This window comes from Arachis ipaensis, chromosome B10 (genome assembly GCF_059453495.1).
Source record: "Arachis ipaensis isolate K30076 ecotype BB chromosome B10, ASM5945349v1, whole genome shotgun sequence".
Classification (NCBI taxonomy): domain Eukaryota; kingdom Viridiplantae; phylum Streptophyta; class Magnoliopsida; order Fabales; family Fabaceae; genus Arachis; species Arachis ipaensis.
In genome coordinates, this window is record NC_142435.1 from 111,427,501 (window position 1) to 111,438,411 (window position 10,911).

Below are 10,911 nucleotides of genomic sequence, written 5' to 3' on the forward strand. Positions count from 1 at the left end.
AGTCAAATCAAAAGGCACTGACTTTCGGAATTGAATGCGCAGGGGACAAATGCCAAAGCAAATGCACAGAAGAAGCTCTTAGATATTTATCCAGTCTTAACATAAAATCCTTCCGGTCCGCAAAAGAAAAGGAAAAGGTTTAGCGTAGCCCGGATACCCAGAATCCACTCTTCTTGATTGAATCCCCTGCTTGAGAAGCTGTTGTCGAAATAAGGGCTGGAAGTCTTCTGCATCTAGACAGGCCAATGACGGATTCGAACCTTTGACTGCTAAGGCGTCTCGATCTAAACCACCATTGTCTACCAAGAATCGATACAACGAGAAGGTAGATTGCTCGCGACTAAATATGAATTGAGACGAAAGCTTTATAAAGCCTTTTGTAAAGATTCGGATCTTCCTAGTGATATGCGGGACAAACTTCGTTATAAGTTGTCCAAGTTGCCAAGAAATAGTTCCTTTGCACGAGTCAGAAACCGATGTATTTCCACGGGTCGCCCTCGTTCCGTATATGAGTTCTTTCGAATTTCTCGTATCGTTTTTCGTGGATTAGCATCTCGAGGTCCTTTGATGGGCATAAAGAAATCGTCTTGGTAGCAACCGCCAAACCAATAGAACAAGGGTTAGGAAGCTGGTCCGGCTAATCCACCCCTTGGGGTGGTCCCCTATCCATATCTGCCGGATGAAGTGATATGAGGGGATTGTGTTGGATCCATACAGCATCGCCTTTTGGATCACAATACCACTCCATCGGCCCCTGAGATAGAGCTAGCCCGATATCAGGCCGAAGACCTATTGAGGTCAAGGAAGGTGGATATTATCCACCAAATGGCGGGCCTTGACCCCACAGGCGATTGGATGGGGAAAGGAGCGAGAGCTCTCGATAGATTGAGCCATTACCAAGGAGCTAATTCGTTCAGAACTCAGTTGACTGCTTCTATAGATAAGGCGGAGCGTCCTTGGCTCAGCATTATAGCACATAGGGCTTCGGCGCTACTACAGCGCTTCGCTAACCCGAAGCGCCTCGCTATGAGAATCCAGCTTCGCTAACGCCCGGCTAAGTCTTGAACCTTCGCGCTGACCGTTCGCTTTCTCAGTAGCAAAAGCGCTTCTCTTTGCCCCTTAAGTAGAAGGACAAGAAAGATCTTTTTTGTTTAATTGATCGCATCTGCGCTCGTCAAGCCAACTTTGCTTTTTGGGATGTGAAACTGCGGTTGAAGCGGACATTTCGAAATGACAGCATCGAAGATTGAAAATAGATAGAAAACATATTATTTTTTCGCGGTTATCCCGGACTGCGTTCCGAAAAAAGTGGCCTACTAGAAATGAAAGAAAGGGCGAGCACTCTTGTGTTTCAACCCCACTATCACTATACTATTCATAGTTGTGGGGCACTGTGTACTTACAGCCTCTACGATAAGCAAGTGAATGGGGCCGGGCATCCAATCAAGTACATGGCGTGGCGAACGGAACGGTTCATCAAGCCATTTCTCGCCTCAACCCCCTAAATAGGAAGAGGTTTACTTTACTAATAGGGGTTAATTGCTTCGCACCTGCCCCGAACCCTCACAAGGATAGCCCTCTCGATACCTTATTGGAGCTTTGTAACTAGTGGCCGCTTTCCCGTCGCTAGAGCGTTTTCCCAGTGCGCGGAGCCCCAACGAGGAAGGTTTTAGTGGTTTATCCTACTCCTAGGGCGGTAAGAAGATAAGAAAACGCGAAGCGTTCTATTGGTTTCCCAACTTGTTGCTTCTAAAGGCTGCCCTCTCTCGGCTGGATGTGGGTCCAGCCTACTACTGTTCGTTCCGTTTGAAGAAAGGAAGGATCCGAACAAAGAATCGATCTTTCTTTTAGTTGTTGAATCTCTCTTTGATTGGTTCACTCCTTTTAGGCGAACGAGGGTTACCGGCTCTACGACCTCGCAAGGCGCTACTGTAGTGCTCTTTGGGCCTGCCGCTTTCTCAATTGAAAATGAAAACTGTCAAGAGCAGCCCTGCACTGCTCTATCTATGTAATTTCTTGATGGATTTTCTGCCATCACCTACGCAATTTCAAAGTTGCATTTTTCATGAGAAAAGACACAGAATAAAGGCAATAAAGGCTGCAGATGGAGGGAGGGAAGGATTCATAGATGGCATCGAATCAGCCAGAGCCAGCTGTTAGCCTTACTGCATTCGCTGAAATAAGACTTTCATTGATACTTGAACATCAGACTGACCTAAAGAGAGAACTCGTACCATGATTAGCAGACGCTTCTCAACTCTATCGATTTCAAGCAGACGAGTTGAACATTTCCTTACCTTGCAAAGCAATAGCGCTAGCCAGGTCAAAAGCCCATTTTCCAGGATTCTGTGGGCAGTTGCCGCTTCCCTTATATATTCTTAGCCAACGCTTATCTCATCCCTACGCATCTCACATTCCTCAGAACTCTTTTCTTAGGATTCAAAGGTCTTGCTTGATTTCCCTTCTCCCGTATTATTGGTGCGGCGGGTAATAATAATAACCATGTCCCTTCTTCCCCTCGTAAGGGGCCCCCTCCTCCTCTCACTCGCTGACCGAACAAAGAGTTCGTTGTCGGGCGATCCCGTTGATGAGGTTGCTTGCGTCGGTGAATTTACTTCGAGGAAAGCAATAGTTGCCGTGTACGAATTGGGTGAAACAGCTTTTCATGTAAATGAGAAGGGCTATGTTTCGGTTTCTCCGGGGTGAAACGACTGTGAAAGAGGGGCTTTAGCCTATCTATATAGTATACTTTAGTGGAGGCCCCGGTAAAGGCCAAACCAAACAATCTCCACGGGCGCTAATAGCTAAAGAAGGAGCCCTTGCCCCGGTATTGAGAAGGAAAGCAACCGAGTCGATGGCGAGAACCCCGAACTATGGCTTTGTACACCCTTGCCTTTTTTCCAGGTAAGCTTTATTATTCCCTTACCTACACACTACTAGGGTCACTTCCCCGAACCACGGAATTTTTGCCCCTTGCCTTAATCGCTTTCCCGCCGTTCTTGCTTATGTGTTCCCGTACCTTTCATGATAATGAAGGTTTTTCCCCGTACTGGTTCGAAAAAAAGTCGACTGGATAGAGTCGAAGACGGGACTAAGCTCCATGGCGATGGGAAGAAAGATTGAATTGCCAGTTCGAAGCCCACTGCTTTAGGTAAAGTAGTTACGTGCTTTGCAGCTATTGAATTGGCCTTGTTTTCATTCATCTCGCCTAGTGCGAAAACAATGAAAGCGCATTTTACCCGGATTCAAATCAATCAAAATCAGTCGAACATAGCTGCATTCGAACCTATGGCCGGCCCGCCCCTGACCCTATGATTTTAGGGGGGTTGGGTGGCCGGGCCCCTCGTTGCCCCTGTACCCGAAACAGATGCGCTGCGCCACCCAGCGCGTAACCCTGTCTCCCCTACTCCCCTTCTGGTTATGCCATTACCAATCGCGGGTAACCCCCGGGCCGCTAGTGGTTTAAGAAAGGCCCTGACCTAATAAGATAAAAACGATTATCCTTATGACCAAACAGCGATAGTTTCACGATCCCGACCAGCAACTTGTTGGGAGTAGGGGCATCCAAGCTTGCCCAACCTAGACATTGTAACTGAAAGTCCTGCCTACTTGTAGGCTTAGGGTAGTCCTCGAATTCTTCTTTTACTGGCTTGGGAAAGACCCGTAGGCTATGGATCCCACTAATGGAATGGGACTATAACCATACTTCCATGGTCTAGGTTCAAGGACAATAAAGATTGAGGCTTGGAGTATCTAAGGCTTCATGGACCCCATTTTTAGGTTAAGGACGGACTCGCTAGTGTCCCAAGGATTGACCGGTGACACTACTAACTGAATTGCCCTACCTAATATATGTATTTTTCCACAGGACTGAATCCATAGAAACCTTGGCTTAGTGCCATTACTGTAAGCGGCGGATGATTGGTATGCAGGATCGGTTGCTACGGGTTTCACATTCATGTGAATCAAGAGATTGGCTTGAATGGAAAGGCTTTCCAACTAGCCATTGTACCTGAGCGAGAAGTCCTTTTTTACACGAGATCCATAGATAGGAACATAGTAAAGAAAGGCAGAGACCATAAACTAATAGTAGGATCTGTTGCTGGTTCTGATCCAACTAACTCTAAATATCCAACAACAGGGGGGTTTGTGAGGTTAATAGGTCCAGAGGGACAAGGAAGCTACGCGCATCAAGGTGATACCTACACCGAGCGAACCAAGGGAAGCCTATGATATCCCATACTGATAGGCTCAAATCACGGGATTTCACACTATGGAGTTTGATCTCTGGTTCCTGCTTTCAATCTCTGTTCCGATATCTGTTTATAGAATAGATCACGCCTCTAACTATCCATTTCATAAGAGAAGAAGTTAACCTAGCTCGGATCCGGGAGAAAGAGTGACGATAGCAAGCCCCTCCTCGGCCGGAGAGCCTCCGGGACAAGGGGGCGCATGCATATAACGGAGCAACCATCCACTCTCGAGATTCGTATTGATCAATCGATCTCCGCGTCCTGCCAGTTCGCTAAGTAGACTCACTCTCCCGAGGGGCTACAAAGGCTGGAACTATTCCTGTAAAAAACAAAGGACCTACTTATCATCCTAGGAGTTAGCAGGTATGATTGAGTCCCCTCTCTGTCTGTCTCTCCGAGTTTCTACTACTAAGTAGCACTTCTGCTATTCAATCATAGAATCGATTCCAATCAAGCTGAAAGATGAAAGAAACCCTATATTAGTAACCGGCGGCCGGTAGCTCTACTAAGCGAAGAACCGCTCGCAGCCTTTTCTTCGCGAATAACATGTGCGGGTAGCCGCCTAGGAGAAGAGAAGCAAGCTACCTTCCATCTATATCTATAGGCGGCAACGGTAAGAGCTGGTAAGCATGGTAACTGTATCGGCGGCCGGCGCTCCGCGTTCTATCTAGGTTCCGCTCTTACGTACGCCCCACCTCACATAGAAGAAGGGGAACCCCTTCCATAGAAGAGTGTGGGTGAGAGGGGATTGAATCATTCATCAGATACGTCTTCTTCCGTGATCCATTTTATGTCAACTCTCTTTATCAAAAAAAAGGCCTACTTTACAAATAAAGGGAAGGTCGTTTCCCGGGAACCTTGCAACCTTGCGGTTCCCGGTAACCGGCCGCATCGGCCCGGTAACCTTCGTCACCGTCGGTTCCCGCAACCAAGCCTTTTTTTTATTTCTTTCTGAAGGGCTTGCGGTTCATTACACCAAAGGCTTTAAGTGAACTATTGAAGCTGTCGAGAGAGTACCAAATGCTGACGAAGGTTACCGACTTTCGGTGGACGCGGAGCCAACGAGTCTTTAAGTAAGTGGGCGAACAGCGTAACGAGTCTAAGGTTACAGAAGCGTTCGCCAACTTTGATAGGTAAACGCATTGCAAGCAAATAGAGCAGAGAGCTTACCATCTGTTTCTATTAGATTAGAGTCGCGAGCTTGTTGTAGTCGGTCCGTGAAGGGAGAACTTGCTGCTTACTTGCTATATCCCCGCGTTCTTGCACGGCTCGTTCTTCGAGAAAGCTAAGGATGATTCGAGTACGGGCCCTCGGCGGATACCGGGGAAGATGTAAAGACCGACAGTCCAATAGAAATGGGCACTAGCAGGTCTGGGCAGCTGCGGGCTCTTAGCCAACGTTTACCGTTCTTGGGCGGATCCCGCTCCTAAACATAAGGGATAGGGGAAGGTGGCCGGGTTCTCTTTTTAAACCTTTAGCAGGAATATTTCATGCGGACTGCAAACAATCCACAAGGATGATGATAATTCATCAAGTTATTGATTGAGATAGGATTCAGGTCCACTCTCATCTCAAACCCCGGACTCGGGATCGCTTAGCTAATTCGGCTGAACCAGTCTCAGAAATAACTTGATGAATTATCATCATCCTTGTGGATTGTTTGCAGTCCCCATGAAATATTCCTGCTAAAGGTTTTCCACCTTAGCTAGGATAGGTGGTGGCAGATAGAGAGTTATTACAAAAGAAGATCATACCCAAGATCTGCGCACTTTCGATAGACGAACCCGGCCGGATGAAACTTGAGATTCATTCTTCTCAAAAGCAGTACCGAAGATAGTAAGAAATCCGGGAAAAACCTTCCAGGGGAAGAATAAAGTACCGGATCAAGTAGGCAATCTTAGGACCATTCTTTTTCTTCATTAGAGCTTTAGACAAACAAGATATGCCTTATTTGCAAGATGGAAGACCTGTTGATATGGTCTTCAATCCGTTAGGAGTACCTTCACGAATGAATGTAGGACAGATATTTGAATGCTCACTTGGGTTAGCGGGAGGTCTGTTAGATGTAGGCATTTCCCCCTATTCAATTACAGATCCTAGGTAATCACTTATAAAACCCATTGAGGATCATCCCCTTTGGGCTCTTCACACCGGTCCGGTAAGATAGCCTCCTGCTTCTTCCCTGCTAAGCCTGGGAAGTATACGGATAGGGCCTTTAGAAAGGCCTAACCATGAACTATACGCAACGGAACAACAGATAGCTACTGAGCTAGTCAAGCCGGCAGCTCTAGGCTGATCATCGTCTTCCTCATTAGTTGCAGTTGAGTGCTTTTCCTTAGATTGACCACCAGGAAGGCAATGCGATCTAATTAGTCTTTAACTGCCTTTTCGAACTGCAAATAGAGAGGAAGCCGCAGGAGGAGAATGAGCAACTATTAAGGTTTAGTTACAATCCCTTACAGCGGGAGGCAAAGCAGCCTTTTAAGATGATCGTCTCTTCCTCCATAACGGATTTCTTTCATGGGTAAGTAAGACTTAGTCACAAGTAAAGAAGTCTGATACCTCGGATCTGCCTAAACCCGTATCTGGCTCTGTGGTAACATAGTTAGGAAATGCAGTTGGCTCTGAAAGCCCCTTTTCTTACCCCTTAGATAAGGATTACACGTCCTTAAGCTGCAAGCAGCAAGTAGTATTAGAATACAGGCAGTACTACTTAGACAGATAAGCGGGAGTTAACTCATTCTAGTTACGAAAGCCGTAAACAAAGTCATTTGATTAGGAACCTTTGATAGATGGGCTAGCAGAAAAGCAGGAGAGGGGGTTCCTTAGATGCAGGCAGGGAAATCATTGTTTTGCCTTCCCGGCTGGGCTTCGAATGGAGGTTATTGGCAAGCAAGCAGAGGAATGAATAGCAGGAGAGTTTTTAAGTTCATTTTATGATGTTAGCAAGCAGCAACAGGCAGTACTAAGGAAGTTTTCTCTGAAGAAGAAGCTTATGATCCTGAGAACCCAGCAATGGAAGAGGTGAATTACATGGGAGAACCCTATGGAAACACCTATAATCCTTCATGGAGAAATCATCCAAATCTCTCATGGAAGGATCAACAGAGACCTCAACAAGGTTTCAACAACAATAATGGTGGAAGAAATAGGTTTAGCAATAGCAAGCCTTTTCCATCATCTTCTCAGCAACAGGCAGAGAATTCTAAACAAAGCCACTCTGACTTAGCAACCATTGTCTCTGATCTAATTAAAACCACTCAAAGTTTCATGACTGAAACAAGGTCCTCCATTAGAAATTTGGAGGCCCAAGTGGGTCAACTGAGTAAGAAAATTACTGAACTCCCTCCTAGTACTCTCCCAAGCAATATAGAAGAGAATCCAAAGAGATAGTGCAAGGCCATAAACACATCTCACATGGCCGAACCTGGAGAGGAGGAAGAGGCAGTGATCTCCACTGAGGAAGACCTCAATGGATGTCCACTAACCTTCATGGCGTTCCCTAATGAGGAACCATGGGAATCTGAGGCTCAGACTGAGACCATAGAGATTCCATTGAATTTACTTCTACCATTCATGAGCTCTGATGAGTATTCTTCCTCTGAAGAGGATGAAGATGTTACTGAAGAGCAAGTTGCTAAGTACCTTGGAGCAATCATGAAGCTACATGCCAGGTTGTTTGGTAATGAGACTTGGGAGGATGAACCTCCATTGCTCATCAAAGAACTGGATGACTTGACTAGGCAGAAATTACCTCTGAAGAGACAAGATCCTGGAAAGTTCTCAATACCTTGTACCATAGGCACCATGACCTTTGAGAAGGCTCTGTGTGACCTGGGATCAAGTATAAACCTTTTGCCTCTCTCTGTAATGGAGAAGCTAGGAATCATTGAGGTACAAGCTGCAAGAATCTCACTAGAGATGGCAGACAATTCAAAGAAACAGGCTTATGGACTTGTAGAGGATGTCTTGGTAAAGGTTAAAGGCCACTACATCCCTACTGATTTCATAATCCTAGAGACTGGGAAGTGTATGGATGAATCCATCATCCTTGGCAAACCCTTCCTAGCCACAGCAAAAGCTGTGATTGATGTTGACAGAGGAGAATTGATCATTCAAGTGAATGAAGACTCCCTTGTGTTTAAAGCTCAAGGATATCCCTCTGTCACCATGGAGAGGAAGCATGAAGAGCTTCTCTCAATACAGAGTCAAACAGAGCCCCCACAGTCAAACTCTAAATTTGGTGTTGGGAGGCCGCAACTAAACTTTAAGTTTGGTGTTGAACCCCCACACTCAAACTCTAAGTTTGGTGTTGGGAGGTTCCAACATTGCTCTAAACATCTGTGAGGCTCCATGAGAGCCACTGTCAAGCTATTAACATTAAAGAAGTGCTTGTTGGGAGGCAACCCAATTTTTACTTATCTATGTTAAATTTCTATTTTCTTTTGTTATTTTATATTTTCTATAGGTTGATGATCATGTGAAGTCACAAAAAAAATTGAAAAAGCAAAAACAGAAGGAAAAACAGAATGAAAAACAGAACACCCTGGAGGAGAAACTTACTGGCGTTTAAACGCCAGTAAGGGTAGCAGAATGGGCGTTAAACGCCCAGTCTGGCACCATTCTGGGCGTTTAACGCCAGAAATGGGCACCAGACTAGCGTTTAACGCCAGGAATGGGCAAGAAGCTGGCGTTAAACACCAGAAATGGACAACAGCCTGGCGTTTAACGCCAAGATTGGCAGCAAGAGGCGTTTTGCACGCCACATGGTGCAGGGATGAGAAATCCTTGACACCTCAGGATCTGTGGACCCCACAGGATCCCCACCTACCCCACCTCTCTCTCTCTTCTTCACCCATTCACCAATCACCTCAATACCTCTTCTCCAAAAACCCCTCACCTATCAAATCCCACCATTCTCTTCACCACTCACATCCATCCTTCATAACACCCCACCTACCTCACCATTCAAATTCAAACCATTTTCCCTCCCAAACCCACCCTATATGGCCGAACCTAAACCCCCTCTCCACTCCTATATAAACCCATCTTCACTCCTTCATTTTCACACAACATACACACCACCTATCCCCCTTGGCCAAAACACATAGCCCCCTCCATCTCCTCTATTTCTTCTTCTTCTACTCTCTTCTTTCTTCTTTTGCTCGAGGACGAGCAACCTTCTAAGTTTGGTGTGGTAAAAGCTAAAGCTTTTTTGTTTTTCCATAACCATTAATGGCACCAAAGGCCGGAGAAACCTCTAGAAAGAGGAAAGGGAAGGCAAAAGCTTCCACCTCCGAGTCATGGGAGATGGAGAGATTCCTCTCAAGGGTGCATCAAGACCACTTCTATGAAGTTGCGGCCAAGAAGAAGGTGATCCTCGAGGTCCCTTTTAAGCTCAAAAAGGGCGAATATCTGGAGATCCGACATGAGATCCGAAGAAGAAGTTGGGAAGTTCTCACCAACCCCATTCAACAAGTTGGAATCTTAATGGTTCAAGAGTTCTATGCCAATGCATGGATCACCAAGAACCATGATCAAAGTGTGAACCCGGACCCCAAGAATTGGCTTAGAATGGTCCGAGGGAAATACTTGGACTTTAGTCCGGAAAATGTAAGGTTGGCATTCAATTTGCCTATGATGCAAGGAGATGCACACCCCTACACTAGAAGGGTCAACTTTGATCAAAGGTTGGACCAAGTCCTCATGGACATCTGTGAAGAGGGCGCTCAATGGAAGAGTGATTCAAGAGGGAAGCCGGTTCAACTAAGAAGGCATGACCTTAAGTCCATGGCTAGGGGATGGTTGGAGTTCATCCAACGCTCAATCATTCCCACTAGCAACCGGTCTGAAGTTACTATAGACCCGGCTATCATGATTCATAGCATCATGATTAGAGAGGAAGTAGAAGTTCATGAAGTTATATCCCAAGAACTCTACAAGGTTGCGGACAAGTCCTCTACTATGGCAAGGTTAGCCTTCCCTCATCTCATCTGTCACCTCTGCAATTCAGCAGGAATTGACATAGAGGAAGACATCCTCATTGAGGAGGACAAGCCCATTGATGAGCGGATATTTTATACGCTTTTTGGGGTTAATTTCATATAGTTTTTAGTATATTCTAGTTAGTTTTTACTTTATTTCCATTAGTTTTTAGGAAAAATTCATATTTCTGGACTTTACTATGAGTTGTGTGCTTTTTTGTAATTTCAGGTATTTTTCTGGCTGAAATTGAGGGAGCTGAGCAAAAATCTGATTCAGGCTGAAAAAGGACTGCTGATGCTGTTGGATTCTGACCTCCCTGCACTCAAAGTGGATTTTCTGGAGCTATAGAACTCAAAATGGCTCGCTTCCAATTGCGTTGGAAAGTAGACATCCAGGGCTTTCCAGCAATGTATAATAGTCCATAATTTGCTCAAGGATAAACGACGTAAACTGGCGTTCAACACCAGTTCTCTGCCCAATTCTGGCGTCCAGCGCCAGAAAAGGATTAAAAGTTGGAGTTCAACGACAGAAATGGATCCAAACCTGGCATTGAACGCCCAAAACAGTCTTATGCACGTGAATTGTTTAAGTCTCAGCCCCAGCACACACCAAGTGGGCCCCAGAAGTGGATCTCTGCACCACCCATCATAGTTTACTCATTTTTTGTAAACCT